At 31.5% G+C, this 25386-nt stretch overlaps 1 protein-coding gene and 1 non-coding gene across 8 annotated transcripts in view; both read left to right on the top strand.

Annotated features, from left to right (window-relative positions):
* Nucleotides 1-25386, top strand: part of Mp (collagen XV/XVIII-type protein multiplexin) — a 1493071-nt gene that overhangs the window by 1057079 nt on the left and 410606 nt on the right. The gene's annotated exons all lie outside the window — the stretch shown is intronic.
* On the top strand, nt 3218-3324 carry LOC140447078 (U6 spliceosomal RNA). Its single transcript, XR_011951576.1, has one exon. It is a non-coding gene; the product is annotated as a U6 spliceosomal RNA (small nuclear RNA).

The following is a 25386-nucleotide window of genomic DNA, read 5'->3' as shown; positions in this document are numbered from 1 at the left end:
AATATAATCAAATAGTAAATCTATCAACTCAAAGTTTTACATAATGTTTGTCAGCGGTTGTTATTGACAACGTGTGGTTTGCAGACTCTAACGCGCCAATACGATAAATAAATATGCTCAAAAATCATTAACTTTTATTGAGTAATTAGAAGTATTATATTTATATAGTTTATGAGTATAAATTTATAACCAGAAAAAGCTGATTCTATAGATCAAACAGCTTTCATTGTTTGTCTATATTATCTATTTTTTACCAAAACTACACACATACTCTTGCACAAGTTATAAAACCGTCCGTTTTACGGTTAAATAGACACTTCTATAAAATATATGAGTGATTTTATTGCAGTTTGAGACTTCGACAGGAAAGTTATGACCACAGAACGTGTTTCGTTGACAGGTGTACTTTAAACGAACACCCAAATTGATAACCTCTACTTCGGTTATGAGAAATGCGATCAGATGGAAAAATTGCGGTTTTTTATAAGATAAGCGTATACAAAGAACGCTTTCAGTGTGTTGGTATTATTTATAAAATGATATACTAGATATAAACGTCAATATTTTGTTCATTTATATCATTAATTTTTTTTTAATGTTTTAAGCAGTTATTGGTAAAATGCATAAGTGAAGAAATCAAAATATTTCACAAAAATCTAATAAAAACAGTAAGAAAATTAATTATACCATACAGAATGATTAAAAAAAGCACCAACTGTCAACACTGCAATAAAGTTCCTCCTTGCTTTAATCCTTTGACTGCTGAAAAGTTCTCAGTCAGCAGATTTTGTACTCTGACAGTTGCTATTAACGAGTCCATTGTTGTTTTTACTAAAACATTTCTGATGCAATAAATATTAACTGATTTACTTAATAGATTACTCCGTCCTTTATGCATGTACCTATCCAATAATTTTTCCATCCCTTTTGCTGCAAACGAGAATAGAATTTAGAATAAATATGTTTAAACATTTAGAATGTAAAGTTTTATTCCTCATAGTTTTTTTATCTATTTGTAATCTACGATAAACGAAATAACCAATGAAATCTAGAAGAGAAATCAAATGAAACGAAAGCATTGACGAAGAAAAACTACGAAAAATAAATAAAGAAGTATCAAAAGCTATAAGGAAAGATTTAAAAAAATTTAAGAATGAAAAGGTCCACCGAACTATTGAAGAGAATAAAAGTCTTAAAGTCCTGAGAAGACGGCTAAACAATGGAAAATATGAATTACACAAACTAAAGAACAAATAAGGAGTTCCCATATTAAATAGAGAAGAACTACTACACATAGTTTTACACAAGTACTACACACAAGAACTTTACACAAGTCAAAGAGAAGACCAAACGAACTTGAAAGCCGCCACGCATTATCATCAAGCAGGGTTCAGAGCTAATGCCAGAGATCACAATAATCGAAATCCATGATGCAATGAAAAAGATGAAAAGCAACAAAGCACCAGGAGAAGATGGAGTCGTAATAGGAGCTATAAAGATGGGCCACGTCCCTTCTCAACCAAATTCTGTTTAACCTTTGTCTAACAGATTGTTGCATACCGGAAACATGGAACAATGCAGTAACAATTTTACCACACAAGAAGGAAGACAACGCGAACCTAGAAAACTATAGACCAATCAGCTTATTGAACCATATCTATAAAATATACCCAAATAATTACGACAAGACTAGAAAAAAAGTTGGATTTCTACCAGCCCCGAGAATAAGCTGTCTTGTAAACAGTAAAAAACTTTAATAGAAAAATCGATAGAAAATAACAGATCACTGGTACTTATCTTCGTAGACTTTCACAAAGCCTCCGATACTGTGGAATTAGACAGCATTATAACTGCTCCGAACAATAGTAGAATATACTACCGGCATACAAAGTTAGTACAAACATTGAACCAAAAGCATTTGACCAATGCGTTCTGCCCAAGATGACATACGAAGCAGAAACTCTCACTCTCGCAAAAACAACAGCACTAAAAATGCAAGTGGCACAAAGGCGCCTAAAAGATCGATTCTCGGCGTGACAAAAAAAAACAAAATAAGGCACCAAGACCTAAGGAAAAGAACAGGTATCACTGATGTCGTCGAACGTATAGCCAAGCTGAAATGGAATTGGGCAGGTCACATAGTGAGACTAAAAGACTCAAGATGCACAGAATCGTGAAGAGTGGCGAAAAATGGGAGATCCCTATGTCCATCAGTGGACAGAAGAGGTTGCATGATGATGATGAATCTATGATAATTCCAATATAGAATCAGCATTAAATTTTACATCTTTATAAGCCAATAAACTAATATTTATTTTACTTGTTTAAAATCTTTAAATTAAATCTTATTTGATCTTATTCGATTGATTGATTGATTGATTGATTTGATATTTTACAGATCGTAAAATATAGCTTAATAACTAGTAAAAATCGTTATTTTTAGATCATAGCAAGTTAAAAATGATAACGCAACGGTCAGAAACGTTAGACAAATCTTTAGAATTTATTTTTAGTCGTGAATAGTTTTAAATCTGTCAATAGCGCCTTAGTTTGTCCATGAATCTAATCAATATATCAGTTCTATCTAAGACAGCTGTCTAAACCAGCCATGTATATATTAATATAAATAGTTAATCAAGCAACGGTATGTAAGATATATTACCAGATTACATCTTACTCCGGCCAGTCACTCCTGATGGGCCAACAATAAGGTAACTATTATTGGTCGTGAGAATTCCGAAACTAATGGGATTGATACCCAGTTTGGGGAGTTTGGTGAGTTAACAACTATTATAATTTTAACTTCCGCTCCTGTGGGAGATCTTGAGTGACATCTTAATTGTAGAGTTCGTCGTATAGTGCCAACTACTGCATCTATTAAGGACGAGGTCATTGCAGACACGTAATAATTGGCTTTGATTTAATTTATTCGTATTGGATTTGGATATATATATATATATATATATATATATATATATATATATATATATATATATATATATATATATATATATATATATATTATTATATATATATATATATATATATATATATATATATATATATATTATATATATATATATATATATATATATATATATATATATATATATATATATATATATTCGTTTTGCTAAAAATATTAATTATGTAACACAACTTAACATCAATATTGTGCACGTCTTAAATTAAACCGCGTTGAGTACGTTGAGCTTTTGTACTCGCTTCGGCGGTACATATACTAAAATTGGAACGATACAGAGAAGATTAGCATGGCCCCTGTGCAAGGATGACACGCAAAATCGTGAAGCGTTCCACATTTTTCAATTCTTAAGCCACACAAATCACCAAACTGTCCGGATTCGTATAGAGGCATTTCTCTATCATCATGTGTGTTAAAAACAGTGGAAAGAATGATTAAATGTAGACTAGAATTCTGGTTAGAAAAAAATTCTAAAATACCTGCAACACAATTCGGCTTTAGAAAATCATGTTCTACGATGGAAAATTTAACGCACTTAATACTGGATATATATAAAAAGCAAAAGTGCTTTACTTAAACTGGAAAGTTTGAAGGACATATCAAACTATATATATATTGACATTATTAAAGCATATATCGCACTTAGGGCTAAGGGCAAACAAATATCATTTTGTTGGGTAAAAGCTCACTCTAATCTTAAACACAATGAAATAGTAGATACTTTAGCTAAGAAGGCCACCGAACAAGAAAATGAAAGTGAATATAAATTAACATTAAATGATGTTTACGCTAATATTACCAGCAATAAAACCAAAACCTGGCAACAATGGTATAACAACTCAACTAAAGGGCTATTCTACAAAAACATACAATTACATATTCCAGCTAAATCATGGTTTAATCATTACCACAGCGAAAAAATCGTTGTTTCATACATATGCAGACTTAGATTTGGACACTGCCTAGTTCCAGAACACAAATTTAAAATAGGTCTTAGTGATAGTAATCTTTGTGAATGTGGTGAGTTAGGATCTGCAGAACACATGATACTAAACTGTAGACTAAAGATAATAGAAATAAATCAATTCATGAATCAAGTATATAGAGAAACCAATATTACAAGACCTTTTAATTTAAAAACAATATTATCTAGTTTAGACGAACGTGTATATCACAGATCACCTACCTCTAGATGCTTCACGACAATACTTTAGTTAGATATGAAATTCAGCGCTCCAAGAGATTTGTATCGGAACTAATTCAAGCAGGAAATTACGCGGGAATTTCAAAATTTAATTTTGGTGGGAAAATTTATATAAAGCTTAAAATATTTAAATATAATTTGGTATTTAAAAAAAAAATTGCATTTAAAATTTTAAAATGTGCAAATTATTTTTAAATTAAAATATACACGATACCATTTACGAAAAAATAAGGCAAAAAATAATTTATTTATTTATTTAATACATATAAAACAACTTTGTACATACATAAATTTAGAATACAATAGAAATATGCTTTATTACTACTGAGAATTGTACAATTTTATGGACAAAGCTTACAAAAAGTCAGAAAAATAACAACAAAATTTAAATCGTAAATATCACAAAATAAAAGATAATAAAATACACAAATTGCAAAATTTAAATAAATTGCAAATTGCATAGTTTTAGTTGCTGCATGTGATACTGAAATATATATTTATACAAATACTTTAGTTACTTGTACATAGATTGTAGATTGTGCATCTCTACTTGTTGAAGAACTTTTAACTAAAATAAAAAGTTAATATAATAATTTATACCATGATTCACTTCAAATAAAATAATTTTTATTAATTACTTTTTACATACTTTTTATTAATTACAGGGTTACTTACTTTCTGTTACATTTGCTTCCGCGTACAACATTGAAATACTTCTGGGATGTAGATTAGAGCAGGAATCTAAAATCAATCAGCTATTTGTTCTCGGGAATTGCATTTTGGTACAAGCTATGACTCCTTGTAAAAGCAAACTTATCTTCAAAGTGGCTGTGGCATATTCGTTTTGTTTAAAACTGTAGTGGAATTGTGGAATCATCATATCAAAATTAGGATTATTTAAAACACTAAGCCACTCCTAAATCGTATAATCTCTTTAGCAGAATTTGGAAAGGCATGTCTAATTGTTGATGCATTGATACATTGTAGGATACAACATTTATTGTGAAAAACTATATTTAACTAATTATTATTGATCTGCAAAATATTATTTGAAGTCCAGGAACATTTAAAACACAACTAATTTGAGGTTGATGCTAACAATAACCCACGAGATATTAAACCAAGTTTAGTTTGATTTTTTTTGCAATAATAACCATTAAATCAAACAATTTAGACCGAATAATAACCATCCGAAATCTGATTATATTGACGCTAATCAGCTACTGACAATTTGCGATTGACAGTTTATAATTTTTAGTTTGGTTCTAAACCTAACCTGCAGAGTATAGACTATAGACAGAGTATAGCGACATCTTAAGATTTGTATCGGTACTACAAATGACATTTAGTTTAGTTGACCTTGAGCTACCTGCGTGAAATGTCTAGTTATTAGTGGTCTGTGGTGTATATGAGATCCTAATTAAACACATACTTAATATAAAATTAAAATTGTGAACTATTAATACCTGTGTTTATCCCATTTGTTTACCTATCTTTCCGTGGTCTAGTCTTGTGTTTGTGCATTGCTCTGAAAGACCCCTGAGCAGAAGTACTCCTTGTTGACATCCTTATAATGTAATTCAAAAAAAAATTAATGAATAAAAAAAAAGAAAATAATAATAAAAACACACAATAAAGAATAATGTTGATATATTTTATGATATAGATATATCATATAAATGTGTAATATTGTATGATTGTAGCTGAAGATTAAATTATCCATTTATTGTTATAGAATCTAGGTATATCTTTAAAATACAAAATCTTATTTTAATATTAATATGTGACATAATTATCTGTAGAGCAAAAATAAGTTCGGCTAATGGATTAAGTCCACAGTCAGAAAATTCGATGACACACACACATACGTTGATCTTTTGACTCACTCTCTAGAGTATTCGTCAGTATTTATAACGAGGCTTCTAATTTTCTAGATTATTTCACTACTCAATTTCTTATGCATATTCGGTGCAGTAAATATAGATAATTAAAAAGTGAAAGAAAGTAAAATCTTCAGTGCAGATAATGTTTTACATATGTATAATTTAGTGATATATTGATTGCTTTTTTGTGTTGTTTTTGAATATTGAATTGCTCTTAATGTTTTATATTTGTCCCTCCTAGTAACTTGGGGCATTACGACAACGTTTAAGGAGTTTTCTAATAAATAATTAATAAACAATATAATATACGGTGTACTTAACCCGACTGAATAAACAAAACACCGTAAACAAACCCATTTTGGTCAATTTAACTGAAACGAAAGTCTGTTTCTATTATTGAGTACTATACTCAAATGCTGGTATCGATTAAACTCGTCGACATCAATTGCTGCAATTTTATATGTAAATTATTCAATGTATTCTCATTCTTACAACTTTCATGATAGATAGCGTCTGTATCGTTTATAAAATTTAAAAACTGTTTGTTGACTGAATAACAACATATAAACATTAAAAGAAAAAAGACGTTTTTATTTTAATTCTTAAAAAAGAATTTGAGATATTGACGTTATCCTATAGAAAATACGTTATATTTTGTCGTAAACATACCGCTGAGAACAAAAACACAATACGTCAGGAAATATGTAATAGGAAAATTATCCTGTACAGGAGAATAACGTGGTAAGTCCGTGCGGTACCGGGCAAAAACGGGCTAAGTCGGGTTTCTCATTTATAGTCTATAGCGTGCCACGTGTCGCTATTGTGATGGTTTTCTGTAGTTTTGTGAGTATTATTTATGTTTTTCGTTAGTAAGCATTGTAAAAAACATTGTTCGTGCCACGTGTCGCTGTTGTGATAATTTTCTTCAGTTTTGTCAGTATTATTCAAGTTGTTAAAAGTGAAACTGGAACAAAACCATGAAGTGGAAATATCCAGGATTGGCTAGTATACCTGTTGAATACAAAGCATGTGATGTTCGTATGTATCAAGGTATAAAAAGGAAGGAAGTATCAAGGACTTTTATACTTGATACATACGAACACCACATGCTTTGTATTCAAGTTGTTCGTTAGTAAGCATTGTTAGAAATATTGTTCTAGCATGGAAAGTGACTTAGGTGATTGCGAGGATACGCCGATGGTGTTTTCTTTAAAAAGGAGGCCCAAACATGGAAGATTAACAGATGTGAATAAAAAAATTAGGACCCAAGTCATGAAATTGGCAGGGAATGTGACTGCAAACGTTTACAGTGGTCAAAAAAGATTCAGCGGAGGGTAAGCAAAACATAGGAAATTTTAATCTTTTGGAGTCTACCGATAAACAAAACTACTATTTTAGGTGGACTCATTAGTATTGTTCCAGTTAAGAATAGACGTCCTCGGCTGGACGAAGAAAATGCTCGTTTAAGAGATGTTGTTGCTCTTTATAAGATTAGATATCTTACATGAAAACAAACTTAATGAAGAGCAGTTTGTCGAGATGAGTTTGTAGCTTTACACGGCATTACAAAACGTAGAATTAAGTATTTACCACATCTTTCAAAAATACCGGCATGCCTTCAATCGACAAAAGAGGAAAACATTTAACTTGACCCTTAAATCTATGTGATGATACTCGTAATAAAATTAAAGAGCATACATCATCATTTAAAATCAGAGGCAGTCATTACAGTACCAACGACTCTCAGAGGAAATATTTACCCGAAAAACTCAATGTTAAAAAAATGTGGGAAATGTTGGAAAATGAAAAACTGCATTCCGGCAGCGAATTATCATACGAAATTTACAGAACTATTTTCACCACAGATTTTAACATAGCTTTTGGTTACCCACGCACAGACACGTGCAGCATATGTGATGAATACCTAGCTAAAATTAAATGTCTCAAGCAAGAAAAACAACCAGGTAATGAAAATCCTGTACACTTGTTTCTAAATGAAAACCAAAAAATTGATCAATTTAAGGAAGAGATAACAACTAAAATTAAAGCTTTACTTACGTAAAGGAAAATCATTTTATTCAATTAAAAAGCAATCAAAGCTTTTTAGTCGTAAATCGAACGTAAAAGAGTCAATCTGTATAGACAATGTTGAAAATTTTCCAATTCCCAAAATTCCTACTAATGATGTATACTACAAGAGGCAGCTGTCCATTTATATGTTCAACGTACATATTCTCTCTGACTCAAGAAGTATTTTTTATGTGTACACAGAAACCATTGCTAAAAAAGGTAGTGATGATGTTGCTTCTTTACTGAATCATTTCATATATAACTATTGTGATTCAAACATAAGAGAACTGGAATTGTTTTGTGACTCCTGCGGTGGGCAAAACAATTGTCCACCATCAAAAAAGGTTTGATTCTATTAGAGTATCTTTTCCTATTAGAGGTCATTCTTAAATGGAGAATGATACGAATATGGGAATCATTAATCAGAAAGCCAGAATTGAAACAGTGAAGAAATTATTCGATCTCGTTCAATCTTCCAGGCACAAACCTTCACCCTTTGTAGTGGAACATATTTCAGAAGACAATTAACATATTTTTCGAAAGTGGACCGAACATGTAAATAAACTTGACAAGAGAAAAGCTAACTTTCCAATTTAATCAATAAGACAAATAAAAGTTTTAAAAGAACATCCTAGGTTAATCTAGTATAAAGACACATATAATGAGGCATGGAACTCAGCAGTTATAATCGATAGAAAACCTACCTTTATCAAAAATTTGGAGAGTAACAATCAATTTATTCTTCCTGAAATATCTTACTCAGGTAAAGTTGTATTTATAGACTGTCATGTAGTTTCACTATTATTTTTTTTTTGTTTCAGGTCAAATACCAATTTCGGCGCAAAAATTTGCTAACATGCAAAGTTTGAAAAAGTTCTGTAGAAAAGAAGCTCAGGATTATTTTACCTCACTGGTGCACAATTAATTAAGAATATGGGGGACATTTTTTATTTTGTTAGTCTTTGTATGTGGGTATATTTTATTTTATAAAAACCCTTAAAAGGGCAACATTACAAGCACGAACGTTTTCGGAACAACTGTTCCATCATCAGGTTAAAATACAGGTTACCATGCCTGAGCCACCAAAATATTTGGGTAAAAACCCTTTAAAATGAAAAATGTTACCAAAGATTGTACATGATGTTGATAATATTATATGATGTTTAATATTTTAATTAGATTTTACTTCAGGTAACATACACCCATGCTTAAGTGAGTTCCAGTGTCCGGAGAGTAAACCTCTTCAAACGGACTACGGCTGGTAACTAATTTTTTTACCCAAATATTTTGGTGGCTCAGGCATGGTAACCTGTATTTTAACCTGATGATGGAACAGTTGTTCCGAAAAAGTTCGTGCTTGTAATGTTGCCCTTTTAAGGGTTTTTATAAAATAAAATATACCCACATACAAAGACTAACCTCTTTTGTTATACGTGGTATACAGCCAGCTACAGGAATTATTTTCCTTGTGGATTTTTTATTTTGTTCGATAAAAAAACCTTTTAAAATAATCGAAACAATCTTGTTATTTTCTTATAATAATGGATCTATTAATTTTTAGTTTAACTATTTTCGTAGACGTAAAATTATTTGTACAATAAAAATATACTTAAAAAAAAACAAAATTGTTATACATTCAGGAAAAAAACGGGCTAAGTCAGAATCAACTTTGAATAACTTCTTGGTTTTTCTATCAAAAAAGTGTTTTAATGCTTTCAGTTTTTAACCTAAGGATCTCAGATAGTTTAAAAACATATATCTATCTAATTAGCCTTCTTTGGTCCATCTTTGGACATAGGCCTCCCCAATCCTCTTCCATTCATCTCTGTCTGTCGCTATAGTCATCCACCTAGAGCCCACGTGCTTCTTGATATCATCTGCCCATCTCATTTAGGGCCTTCCTCTGCTTCGTTTATATTCCCACGGTCTCCAGCATGTAAGAATTTTGTTCCATCGGTCTTCTTTTTATCTTATATTGTGTCCTGCAAATCTCCATTTCAATTTTGCATCTTCTTGTCTAACATCCCTCACTTTTGTTTTCTCACTTATCTACAAACATAAAAAACATAATGGTAAAAAAGAACAAATTCTGACTTCAAAAACGTTAGTGTTTGTAGCGTTTTGAACTTTAAAATTGCTTTATCTTAAAATCATAAAATGTGACTTAGCCTTAGACTTAGCTGTTTTTCCCTGTACCCTTCATATATAAAAAATATTAAAACTTTTAAAAATAATATGTGCATTGATAATTGGTTTCTTTTGTTACTTCCTGTTTTAATTACATTCGCTTTGTTCTTAAATTAAATGCATTCACAGAAAACGTAAACCATTAATTTAGAATTGTTTTGATATAAAATTCTTTGCGGGAGATAAAATGTCTTAATTGTTTTATAAAGTCCAGATGCAGTTAATCTGTAATTAACTCTGGACCATCCGGCAGTGTCGTGATTTAAAATGGGACTAACACAGATTTTACGAAATTTCTGTTCGGCTTTACTTTATGGCAGCCGTCGAAACAGTGACGTACGATAGGAAAATTGTTTTTCATTAAATTGAATGTAAAATTATTAAGGTTGGTCTCACCTTTCTATAAATAGTGAACGAATAGTTTTAGTAATATTGTTAAAATCTGAGTGAAAATACGTAGACTTTCCTGAATATATTCAGTTTTAAACTTATTAATTTTTGTCATTCAACTCATCCATTTAGTCTTCATCCAAATGAATATCCCTTATTATTTATCAATAAGAAATTTTCAAGAATAGACCGAATTCAACGCAATAAAGTATTATCGAAAAAATTTAAAGCCATAAACAACATTCGAAACAACAAACACATTCAATTTGTATTTTTTTTAATTAAACCAATGAACAAGAGAGAATTAAGAATTGTATGTATATAATACCTCGTGAATGTGAACATTGAACATTGAATAGAATAACTAAACATTAATCTTATATTAAAAATAGATAATTTAATAGATCTCTAATATGTAAACACGCATAGAAAAATAAACATAGAGTCGACGACTTATGGATCCTCTGATACACACCAGAGACCACGGAACGGTCAAAACAGTGGACGGCACCCGGCGAACGTGATCCGAAGAAGTGAAGACAGTCCTATCGACCGGAAAAGTGATAACCACCATTTTCTGATATTCACAAGGGGTAATGTACATTGAGTACCTAAAGAAGGGCAAACGGTCACAGGGCCCATCGACGCCAAATTGCAAAAAAACGACCCCATTCGGCGAAGAAAAAATTTTTTTCACTATGACAATGCATTGGCTCATTCATTCGCCTTCGTCATGTAAAAATTGGTCGAATTGCGCTACGAACTGTTGCCCCATCCACCGTATTCTTCAGATTTGACCCCATGCGACTTCTTTTTGTTTTATAACTTGAAAAGGGCACTCACCGGGCACAAATTTAAAAATTCAATGAGGAGTTTATTGTCGCCACGAAAGCCTACTTTGCAGACCTCGAGAAAACGTGTTACACACATATAGTAAAAACAACAAAATTAGCAACAATATTCTTAGATCTGTTTTGAACTGGAGTTTTTTGTACACTAAGGAGGTTTTGAATTCAAGAACAAACTTTCCAGTAAGTTATTTCATTAGAAATATGTTAAAACTATTATATTAAAAAACGGTATTTCTTTATGTCAGTTCTACAGAACATAAAAAATATTTTTTTATCCAAAACATTTAGTAAGCCTTATATATTCTTAATAAAGGATCAGTTAAATGATTTAGCAGACTCTGGCTTCAATATAAAGTTTATTTGTGTTAAGGCGCATATTGAACTCAAAGATAATAAATACGTAGCTAAAATCAGTGTAACATCAGGCATTTTATTGTCATATTCTTTATGTGTATCACATTACGATTTAAAAAAAAAAACATCTATCTGCATGGAAAGATCAATGGAATATTTACTACTTCACAAGCCTTACTAGAAATACCACTGGACAACCAGTTATTCCACAAACTTCACGTAAACCACCATAAATCGACTACGCTTTGGACGTGCGTGATATCCAAGTCATTTATTCAAAATAAATATGATTGAAGACGATAAATTGCAAACATTGCAGTAAATTGGGTGATCTTGATTACATCTTTTTTAAATGTCCTAAGTTTCAACAGCATTCAAGTTCTGTCTACAAAAATTTAATTAAATTTAATATGTGTGCACCATTCAATATTTGGTCTCTGCTGGCTACAGTCTCACAACAAATATAAAATAGCATTATAGATCTCTTATCAGACACATGCATGGTTCTATTAGATTTGTACGCAAGCATGAAACTTTTCATAATCGTCTGGATTTTACGTTTAGATTTCGGTTCGTTTATCCTAAATGTCCTAAAACACCTTATTTATGCCAGTTTTGTTTGTCTGCTAATAACCTTACGGCTCTCACTCACTCAACGGAAATAATTCACTTATCCCAGATAGGATTGAGCTATGTTGTGACTCTTTGCCTGTTATCGAGCCCTTGGTGACTTAGTATGCTAGAGTATCTCCCAAAAATTTTCGTACACATCTGAACGTTGAGAGTAGTACAGCTTTCTACATGGTCTTGTAAAGATGTTTATTCAGACCAAGCTTTTTTATGTTTTTTATAAAACTTCCAGATCTCTGTACTTGGCGATCGTTTCGTTGTGTTTAACACTAAGAATATTGTTTTTGGGTATCGCCACATCAATTGTTGTTTGTCTCTTTAGTTTATAAACAAGTATAAGTTCTAGTCTATTGTGTGCCACGGTTTGGTCTGTGAGCAGAGTGCGGTCTCATAATAGCTTATAGGTTGTCATTCTCAAGTATACTCTCAGAAACGTGTTGATGATGTGTTGGAGAAGTCTCAGATTGATGGCTATCTTTTGGTGAAGGATTTTTCCTACTGAGTCATGCTATTTCTTATATTTAGTTGCAGCAAATGCCTGGAAGCATTCGCTAAGATGTTAGATGGTTTTTTGAGCTTGACATCTATATTGGCATTTGTCATTTTCGACGTAAGGATCTTTGACTATATATTTCAGATAATTTTTAGTTGATATAACCTGACCCTGAATGGTGAGTTACCTTCTGTAGGGGTAGTAGTCATGACTGACCTCATTGAGATATCCATCCTGTTATCCATCCAGGTGCTATTTTATTATTATTATTATTGTATTAGGGATAGGATTGTGTATTTCTCTGACTAGAAAATCTATTGCAACTGGCTGAATCACTAATGTCTATGTCTATGCCAATAAAAAAATCAAGTGTATTGAGCTAGAAGAAGATTATGAAAAGAAATAAATTTCCACTTTTTCCAAAATTTTCGTTTCTGTTTTGTAGGCTAAGCACTTATCGGACCGCACTAGTAACATACGTATAAAATCAGAGTTTGGTATTTATATTGAGAGGAAACTAAACGTAAGACCAAATACTTACCATGTCAGGATAGCATCATGAAGTTTTTCCTGATTTTTTCCTCATAATTTACTATGGGATCACTAGTAAAAAAATTTTACTATCGTCATTATACGTGGACGTCTTTTTATAGACAAATCACATGGTATTATTTTTTTGGCGAGTATTCTTAAGTTAATTTTGATTTCATGTAATCGAGTGAAATATCTTCCAATAAAGTTGTCCTGGGAACGCTACTGAAAAATATTGACTATAGTATTTTAAAGTAATCTACTTTAAAATTTATAATATAAGTCTGAATTGTCAATATGGATGAATCAGATAAAATTAAATTATTAAAAGAATTTTTTTAACCAAGTACCAAAAATAAAAATTGGTTTAATTTATTAATTTCTTGTATTTTAAGAAAGAATTCCGAAGCAGAAATCAAAACGTCAAATAAACTTATTTAAAGTAAAATTGTGGCTTAATCCTATTAAAAATAGTAAATTGCATTAAGATCTCATAAGAAAATAGCTTCAGAACAATATTAAGAATTGTTTTACATTTAACGAAAAGTTTTCAGCGAAAAGATATACAAAAAGAGCGGAATTGGTAGGGTAAAATACAAAATCGATAATGCACAATATCAAGAAACATATCGGCAAATGATTATGAAGGCTACTCACACCTAAATCTTGGCACAGTACAGAGAGAAGACGATACAAAGATAAACAATTTAAACGGATAAATCAGCAGAAAAATGTATTAAATTATTACAAGTATTGTGCGAATTAATGGAATCATTGTGAAATTTTTCAATATTTACAGTTGCCAACACTGTCCACACATTTATAACTGACCAATCATTGAATACATAACCTTACTTTTCTCTGCCTTTTATTTGAGGGTTTTTTAGGACATTTCGCACTAAATTTGTGTTGTTTTGTACTATTTTGTGTTGTTTTCGGTAATTAGTGAGTTTGTTTCGTTTAAATTTATCATGGATATTGCGCCTAGGAAGCGTAAAAAGATTATTAAGTTAAGTGAACACACTTCTATGTCACAAAGAGAAACCGTAAAAACCTGTGGAGTGAGTCAGGGGGTAGTTAGCAAGATTTTGAAGCGTAAACTAGAAACGGGAATAATGGATGTGAAAAGGTTAGGAAAATGCAAAAGAAATAGAAAAAACAACACCAGCAGATAAAAGATTTTTACTTCGAAAGAGCAAATTGGACCCAAGAAAAACAAGCAAAAACTAGCATCAGGTACAGTGATTCATGACTCCACTGTTCGGAAAAGACTTTTTATATAATGGTAAAAGGGCAATGTGTCCATAGAACAATGGTAAAAAACAGCTTCTAACTGAACAAGTGAAGAAACAAAGGCTATTGTGGGCCAAAAAATACACTAATTGAACTGTTAACGAGTCGAGAAAAGGCCTATTTACAGATGAAACTCACTTTATAGTTCAGGAATAGCGGTCGAAATTCGTCAGGAAGTCTGACAATGAAAACCTTACACCATCTCATATTGGTCAAACTGTAAAACATCCAGTTAAAAAAATGTTTTGGGGATGTTTTTCGTACATGGGAGCTGCATCTTTGGTACCAAGCGAAGGCATGACGAATAGCCAAAAATACAAATCCATGTTAAAACAACGTTTGGACACAGAACTCGAAAATTGCCAGCCTCAATGAGGTGCGATTCTCCAACAGGACTCTGCTTCCTATCACAAGTTAAAGCAACTCATGAAATTTTTTAAAAGTAAGAAGATTAATTTTAGATTGGCCCGGTAATATGTAATTCGCGAGACCTCAACCCCATTGAAAATTTATGGGCCATTTGCAAAGCTAGACATTCAGGTTTGGTTTAGAGGTAAAAGGATATCTGGGAACTGTCAGAAGCTCGTAGAATCTAGGCCAAAATGGGTTAAAGCAGTAGTTGCAGCCCAAGGGGGATATTTTCTACTAAATGATGTAAGTTTAACTTTATAGTTTTTTCAAAATATAATTTGTTTCCAAATAAATTGTTTTTTTTTATTAAAACAGCCTATGATTCCATTAAATCGCACAGTACTGTACATAACTATTGGAAGAAATTGCTCAGTAATAGCCACGTACATATAAATAGAAGCTGTTTTATCTATAGCTATATAGGTTTATAACTATGGATAAGTTTAATCAAATCCTTTTCCTACTTCCCTGTTCATTTAAAATCTTAGCAACTTATTACACTCCTTAATTCGTTCTCTACCATATTTTTCTCGGCTTTTCAAAACAAACCGACCTTTAATAGCCGCTGCCTTTAAAGTCATTACGCAATTAAGCAGGAAGTTGATATAAATTTAATAATACTGTGGCAAAGTCGTTTGCTGCATTTGGCTCTAACACATTTTCTACATGTTGGTAAATTAGTTTATTTTATCGAGTGCTTTTGTTGAATGGATGTATTGAGGGAAATTCTCTCTGGAAAATCTTTTCAACTTAAACAGGTCTTTTTTGTATTATATTTAGTTAATTTTTTCTATGACATTAAGCTTTACCGTATTTCTCTAGAGATTTTTTTTAACTGTATTTTTAATTCTTACACATAGATAACACTAATATTATTATGTTAATCTGACCAAAAACCTTTTATTAGCAGTAGTAATCGTAAATTGAAAAATAGTCATAATATTAGGCGACTTAAACGCAAGAACAGGGAACGAAGTATTAAAAGAAATAAAACAACATTTCCACAAAGGAGAATAAATAACACATTCTTTCCACACAAAACAACAACACAAATATACATTTACAAACACCCAAGGATAAAAATCAACTACAGAATATATAATAACGACCAAGCAAATACACCCTAAACAGATATTAGATACCAGAACATTAACATCACCTAACGTAGAATTTTAATAGAAATACCATTAAAGATATGCAAAAAAAATATAAATACCTTAGAAGATGAAACAACTCGATGTCTATATCAAAGAGGATTGAAAAAAAAATTAAGAAAACGGCATATTAAAAGAAAATAAAGTAAATCAAAGATGAAAAACAATAAAAAAGAACATAATAACCGCTTCTCATAAAAACATGGGAACACGGAAGGTTAATGTAAATGGTGAAAGGAAGATTAAACCATGGTTCACCAACGAAATTAAAACGTAAGCCCATGAAAAACGATAAGCGTATATCCACTATCAAAGTAATAAGATACCCACAAATTACCAGCACTATGTAACCACACGGAATTATGTCAACTTGCAAATAACTAATCTAAAGAGGGAACACAGCTCTAATTTCACAAAAAAAATAAACGTGATTTATAAGGTACACAACGAAAAGTGTGGAAGATAGGGAAGTGAATGAACACTGCTATTAACGAGTATAACAACATAAACAGTACACAAGGACAACGATGGGAAAAATACGTAAAACAGATTTACAAGGACGAAGATAAAGATAATGAAAGAAGAGGTAATAAAGAATATAGAAATATTAAAAAACCGAAAAGTCCCAAGTCCGGATACGATTACGAATGAACTACTAAAATATGGTGAAAGGGCATTAACAGAAAATATTACGAAACTATTAAAAAAGATACTTGAAATGAAACGCATACCAAAGGAATGGAAATTAAGTATAACGAATTTACACAAAAAAGGTACAAATATGACCCATTTAACTATCGAACTATTACGTTGCTTGACACCAGTTTGAAATTATTGACTACAATACTTGCTGAGAAAATAATTGGAAAGTATGAAATATGCTAAGAGCAACAAGGATTTCGGTGTAGCAGATCAACTGCCTATGCCAAATAAAACAAATAGGAGAGAAAGCAGTAGAATTTAATACACCTGCATGCATGTGTTTTATTGACCTCACTAAAACCTTTGATTGTATTAGACTACAAGATGTATTTGCACTTTTACACAGAGAGGCTATAACAGCCACTATAACACAGATAATAAACGATATAGACTCTAATTACAAAACAAGAATAAAAATAGGAACTGAACTAATGGAGGAAGTCAACGTTAAATCAGGTATACGACAGAGTGATAGTTTGAGCCCATTATTGTTTAACTTGATAATGGACAAACTATTAGAAAAAGTAAAAAGTCGGAAATAGGGTACAAAATGGACAACAAAGCAATAAAGATTCTATGCTACGTAGATGACGAAGTCATAATATTAAATAATAAAGATGACCTACAACGAATGTTCTACGCTTTGGAAGCTAACGCAGAAAAGTTTAACCTGAAAATATTATATATAACTGAAATACAAAGTCCTTCGTTATTTCTAGGGAGCCAGTAAGATGCAAAATTGTAATAAATGAAGAAATAATAGAACATGTATCAAAATTTAACTATCTGGGACCGTAAATATCGTTTATGGAAACATCTCCAAAGGAACCAGCATACAAGTTGATAAAGCAGCGTAAGGGTCAGGGTACTTACGAGACGTGATGTGGAGGAATAATAATATAGAAGAAAAAGCACGCATATAATAAGACTCGTGTACAAGAAATATTAACCTATGCTATAGAAAAAAGAGCAGAAACAACACTTAAAACTTTAAGAGACAAAATCCCTAATACACAAATCAGAGACATGTGTAAAGTACATGATAACTTCAGATGGGGATGCCAAAGAAGACGAGAGTAGAACCAACACATTTACAGAATGGGAAGAAAGAGATTTGCCCGAATAGTAAGAGACGGAAAACCAGAAGGTAAACGACCAGAAGGTACACCCCCAAAAGATCTAGCGATAGCTAGCAGCTAACATCGCAAATACTGCTAAATCAGACCGGAAACAACAGGCCTCAAGGTCTAATATACAAGGAAAAAGAGTAATAAAAATGACAAATATTCTAATATTTTGACTATATATAAATTACCCAAGGTTCCTGAACTCAAGTGCGTGGAAGTTCACATAGTGCCCCAAAATAAACAGCGAAAAAAATAAAAACTATTGATCAGATGGTTTTATCTTTTATATTTGGACATGGATACAAAGTGAGAAGATATAACTGCGATGTTGATTCAAATTAGATGATTACGATTGCTGGGGTAAAATCACTTGTTTGGATAACTCACTTGCGTAAAATTGATACAATACTTTACTACTACTTTATTTTCACTGGAACAAACTTATTACAAAAACTCATTATAAAAATTGTACTTCTACTCTACTCTTAAATATAATGTCTATAGCTATCTTCATGTTCTTCTTCTTTCTTGTGCGTCTGCTGTCACTTTTCACGAAAGGGTGTTGACAACTGCACCCACTCCAACCGCAACTGCACTGCGCGTTTATTCTCCGTAACAACGGTGTATACGTATATACTGGATACCTTAATATGAACAGTTTATAAATCTAAAGCAATTTGCTTGAATGTCTATAAATATATAGAGATCATTTTTAAACTAGATTTAAACTAAATATATAAAACAAAAAAAAAATGTACATTAACCCATTAAGTACTGAATTTTATAATTGTGGAATTTGCTGTAGTTTTTAATTTTTTTTATAATAGTGGTGTCCGTCTGGTAATAACAATATTGCACCATGACATATATGTATAATACAATAATCCCTTATACTACTACAGTAAACAAATATCTGAAAACATGTATTTTTATTGTTAATTTCACAAAAATTATGAAAATACGATGAATCTAAATAGGTTATCAAAATAAAAATGGTATGGCAAAGATCTAGTTTTTTCGGACATCCCTTCAATAAGCTGCAATAACGAAGCCGTTGCTTTACCAAAATTTTCTTGATGCTCTCGATTAGAATTTGGCATATTTACTTGATAAACCTCAAAATTAATAAGGTAACCGTTTTAGACCTGAGACATTAGACTTTATAACTAAACCGAATGAGTTTCCCTCGAATATACTGCTTACATAATATGTAACATATTATGTGTTTTTCAAAGTATTCCATCATGCTTTCGTCATAGGCGATTTTTTAATCCGGAATAGAATGTCTTAGAAAGTTAGTTTTTATCTAGAGAGTTTAGCATGTTTATCGTTGGGTTCAAGAAGAGTGTTATTGGCACAATGTATAAATCTCATGATCTGACACGGCGCATGGAAGTCTAAACGGCTGTGTTTCGCATATTATCTCCAGAATCCCAGTAACTTTTTTTAAAGGATTTTTATCATAATCAGAAACTATAAAAATTGCTAAAGGGCATTTCATTTCTTGAGTTGTGATTTTTGGCTCTAAACAATTTTTAAATTGAGTATATCGAGTAGCCTTAACATAAAAAAACTGTTTGATATCATCAGTAATGAAAAGCTTGAACAGGTCCACTGGTGACATTTGAATGCTTCGAGAAATTTAAAATTGCAAATATGATTTGGTTTGAAATCTCGGATAAGTCATGATTTTTTTACCAGTTACTACTTTTTTTATTTTTACCAGATTTAGTACGGAGTATGGTAGTACCTTCATTAGAGTCTCCATTTTCATAATGGTCAGTACCAATTCGTTCTTCAATATTAAATACTATTTTTGTAGAAGCTTGCAGTTACTTCTCTGATTAATTATCTAGTCCACCACCAGATTCATCTCTGGAATTTTCGTCTGATTCTTCCCGGTTTTCCGGTAGTTTTATATAAAAGCAACTGTTTCATTGTCAAAATCTTCCCGAAATTGCTTTGACTTAATGTGATCTGCAATCTTTTGAACTGTCAATCTGTAACAAAAAATTAAAATGTTTCTGTAGATTTAACAATTGCGTGCCATATATGTTACATGGACAAAAAAACAAAATTTATAAACACTTTGGATATATAATGCTGCTTTTTTGCATGCATAAATGTTATCAACATTTTACATGACAATTTTACAATTTTATCACATGACCTAACTTTTTACACAGATATACAATTTTTAATATATACTGGTAAAATAATAACCTACTTTTTATTAGAACACATTTAGATACTTTCGAGTCAAAACAAAGAAAAATCTCAACATACAATCACAACAACAAATAATTTTCAAATGTATTTCGCTTTTCCCTGCAACTAAACTACATACTAACAGACTTAAAAACGTCTACTAAGGTGCTGAATGTCACGGTTTAAGTGCTGTAAGTCAGGATGAAAACATCGTTGTTTAGTGTATTATTTATGGCACCCTAGTCTAGTACCTAATGGGTTAAGATAAACGAGTTTCTTTATAATATAAAATAAGGTTTAAGTAGCAAGTACATATTAGATTAATATTAAATTAAATAGATTGTAGAATATTACAGTAAATATTACTCAATTTATTGATGTCTCCTTTATAAATTATTGCATTCTTTGTTCTAGTGATTTAACAAATTTAGAGAAACAGCCTGTTTTTGTAATTATTTACTGTCTGTAGAATTATTTCAGTCAAACTGGTGACCTATATAGTTGAAATGTTTGATAGCAGTGCATGTATTTTCACCCTTATAACTGTCACTTTTGTTCTGGGTAATGCGTTGTTTTGGCCATTCGCTTGTCTGTCCAATATATGCAACCTTATCAGACTAAATACGATAATTTATAGATTGTACGACTAGCCTACATTATTAGTGTCTTGTTTTTAACATGAGAAGGCAAAGTTTTGGTATTGGTTCGTATATAATTGTAAAACGGCATAAATTTTATTTATCAGATTTACAAAGAAGGGTAATCTTTTGTATTTAAAATCTTGCGAAATATCTCTACTCATCACGGTAGTGACAGTTATAAATTTTGTTATGTTATAAAGCAAATTACTAAGAAATAACTAGAGTGTAATAGATTAGCAATTCTGTGTCTGATTAACCTAAAAAAAGCGTTTGACAGAGTAAAACTCAAACATGTAATCCATCTTCTGTATAATAGAGAAGTTACTCTAAATATTATAAAAATTATCGAAAAACATCTACTAAAACAACAAAATGGAAGTCAGAATAGATGGACAACTTACAGAACCTATAGAAATAGGCAGCGGAATAAGACAAGGGAATTCATTGAGCCTCATGCTCTTCAATTTGATTATGGATGAAATTATCAAAAGCGTCAACACAGAAGGAGGATGCAGAATGGGAAATAAAGAAATAAAAATACTCTGTTACGCAGACGACGCAATATTGATAGCCCAAGACGAAGATAGTCTGCAAAGACTGGTCCACAGATTTAACATAAGAGCAAAAGAATTGAATATGACAATCTTATCTCAGAAAACTAAAACAATAGTAGTCAGCAAGGAACCAACCAGATATAAAATAAAAATTGATGGCATCAGTATTGAGAAGTAATGGAAATAAAATAACTGGGAATTACACTGTCTACCTATGGAAACCTGGACAAAGAAGTGAGGGATCAAGTCCAAAAATTAAATAGACTGGCAAGATGCCTTAATATATATGGCGAAATAACCACATAAGCAGAATGGAGAAGACTCGTGTCATCAAAATAACAAGAGATAAGTCACCAATCGGCAGAAGAAGTATCGGACGACCGCACAAAAGATGGAGTAGCAACCTTCTATAGAGCTATTAATCCGCCAATGAACAAGCAGAATTGCTTATAAAGAGGAAGAAGAAGAAGTAATGTCTTTAGATAACCGTTGTTAACAAAGGTTTTAAATAATTTTCTTTGATTGTTACTTAGACACCGATTGTCACCTATATGAAGTACAGTAAAACCTCGATATAACGGACTACTTGGGGGGACGGGGTGTCCGTTAAAGGCGAAAGTCCGTTATATAAAAATATGTTTAAAATAAATCGAAAAAACTTTTTTTTAAATATGTACGTATTAAGAAAAAATTCAAAATACAAACAAAATTCTATTTAATTGACTTCGGACATTAGTCGTGAAGTGTCGGTAATCCAGTTTTGAAAAAGAAACCAGGTTTCGTTTGCGCTTTCGATGTTTGCTGTTTTTTTATGATCAACTCTCTAAAGTTACGAAAATGCGTAGAACACAGTTGAAGTTCTTTATCTGATGAATAATCAATAACAGTTAATAGATCGTCGAGATGCGATCTTACCTCTGATAACTTCATTTTTAGTAGTCTTGTTTTGTCACCTTCTTCGGTATCATCACTTCTATCCTCACTTTTTAGGTTCATACCTTCATCTGCTATTTCACTTTCAGTCATGGTGTTATACCTTCCTCAGCTATATGTTCTTCGGCATTATTATGTATTGTCCTACAGATATCAGTAACTTCCAACCCTTCTAAATCTGTGTATGCATCTAGGCCTAGGCCATCAAACAAATCCTTCCAACCATGTTTCATTGTTTGCTCTTTCACTTCCTCCCATGCTGCAGCAAAATTAAAAATTGTTGACTTTAAATTGTAATTTGCAAGGTACGCTGCCCTCTTGTATCTTCTACATTATTTCCATCGATCAATACAACTATTACATCCTCTAAAAACTTTCTGCGATATATTCGTTTGGTTGCCAAAATTATTCCCTGATCCATTTGTTGAATAAGCAATGTTGTATGTTTTGACAAAAACATACAGCTAAAGTTGCTAGGTTTACGAGATTTGCCAACCATTACAGGAGTCAATCTATGCGATCCATCGGCGTTGGCACAAAGCCGAGATCCTCTTCTTGCTGATTTTTCTTCCAGAATTAGATTTTTCATATTTGGGGGCTTGTGTGCTTTCAGGCAAAGTACGCCATAACAAACCGGTTTCTTCAGTACATATTCTGAGATACTAATAGCATTTCGTTACTTATAATGTTCTATTAATTTTTAACTAAAAGGTTATATTTCTTCTTTTGGGACAGTTGAAGCTTTGCCGTAAATTCTTTTATTCATGATTCCGTGCTTTTTGCGAAAGCGCTAGAGCCATCCATCACTTGCTCTGAATGGTATGTCCATATGATTTGCTAATTTAATTGCATCAGATTTCAATTCGACTACCCTGACTGGGACTCCTCTAGAAAGTTGTTGGCCGTACCATTTTAAGATTGCTTCTTCCAGTGAAGTTTTACAAGCGAATTTCATTCGTTTTCTGAGATTGCTGTTCTCTCCTACATCACACATGAATGCAAATTTATTTATTTTGTTTTTCTTTTTGTTTTATGTCCAAAACAGTTTGCTTTTTGATAGGGTAGTATTGCGAAAATTCTTACTGGCGTACACTAAATGTGTTAGTTTAGTAACACCCATATAATCATAAAAACCTACGTGTTATTATTTCAGGGAATCCCCTAATGATATGTGATAATCTCACTTTCTATCTCTTGCCTACAAATGTGCAAATTTATATCTCATGTGTGTATTTTTTGTTTCTCTAACAAATTTATTTTTCAGCAAAAAAATATATACATATTACTATTAGAAATGACTCTTACGCTACATTTTGCTGAAATTCTTTGTAAAATACAGTAGTATGGGACGGGTTAAGCATGTATAATATTAACAGTACGTTTTTATTTTGTTTTATATTTGACCAGATTTTATGTCCGTTATATCCGAAGTCCGTTAAATAGAGGTCCGTTATATCGAGGTTTTACTGTATTCTATTTTCTAAGGTAAGAACCAACCGTACTGTGTTTCAGGTTTTTTTGGTGATTGAAAACAAAGTTTAGAAATCTGCCTGATGCAGTAGGTTTTAGCACCAATCTATAACTATAGCACTATATTATAGTTTAAGCACTAGTATAGTTTTAGCACTATATTATAGTATGATACAATTGCCTTCTGGTCAGATTACTTTAATGTCCAAAAATGGTACGCTGTTGTCGGTTTCTTTTTCAACAGTAAATTGTATCTTATCGTTAAAATAGTTAGGCGTATGTAATGTGGTATCTACCTGATCGTTTCATATGACACAGATAATATCGTCGACCAATTCGTCGAGGACATTTAGTATAAATGGAAGGTTTATTGTGGCGTTTTCGCATATTTATTAATGTGAGTGCCTTTTAACAATAGAATTTAAAAAGTATATTAAACTCAATGAGGTTTACATTAAAAATGTTTTTCTACTCAAAAATCTACCTGTATTTGTTGATAACTGATTGAGTAATATTTTCAATACGAATAAAATTTACGAAAATTTTACGTGAGAGATTGATGCGGTATAAATGTATTCTAATTAGATTTAAATCAGTTCTAAAGGTAAAAACGATATTCTTATACTGATTTCTTGTTGGTAAATCACGTAATACGTCGCATAGCGACTCGTGTATATCCTTAAATTTTTCTTGCTGTCGTAGGCGGCATTGTTTGGGGTGGAAAGCGATGTTTTTTCTCTAATGAAACAAAAGTTTGTTCATGTTATTTGTTTATTATTACGTTATCTTATTTGGAAGTTCGGGTAGGTATAGAGTGGAATTTTTTCTTCAGATATTTAACTTTTGGTTTGTTATACTTTGAAAATTTATAGAATATGAATTTCCCAAGTAAGTACGAGTTATAATACAATGAAAATAAGAAGCTGAAAATAACACAAGGTTTGTATTTCTACTGCTTTTGGAAGATAATATATGAACTTCATTAGAAATGTATGATAAATTGGATGTTTAGGGTTTTTTTTGTAATAGCTTTGGATTATTAATCCATTTAGCCACGATATATAATAAATACTGTTTGCTACAATACTAAATATACGGATAATATATACATATGCGCACATATACACACTTATGCACTCACATACATATATAGGTATTGTTAAATAAAAATAAAAAAATACAAAAAGGAAGTGGAAACATTAAATTGACCTCTATTTATACTCTTCAGTCAGGGCCCTAACCAACTTAAATAAGAAATATACAAATAATACTAAATGCTAATACTAAATACTAATACTAACTACTAATAAGTAGTAA

The sequence above is a fragment of the Diabrotica undecimpunctata genome, chromosome 7, assembly GCF_040954645.1.
Source record: "Diabrotica undecimpunctata isolate CICGRU chromosome 7, icDiaUnde3, whole genome shotgun sequence".
In the NCBI taxonomy this organism is placed as follows: domain Eukaryota; kingdom Metazoa; phylum Arthropoda; class Insecta; order Coleoptera; family Chrysomelidae; genus Diabrotica; species Diabrotica undecimpunctata.
This window is presented reverse-complemented; position numbering and strand designations above follow the sequence as displayed.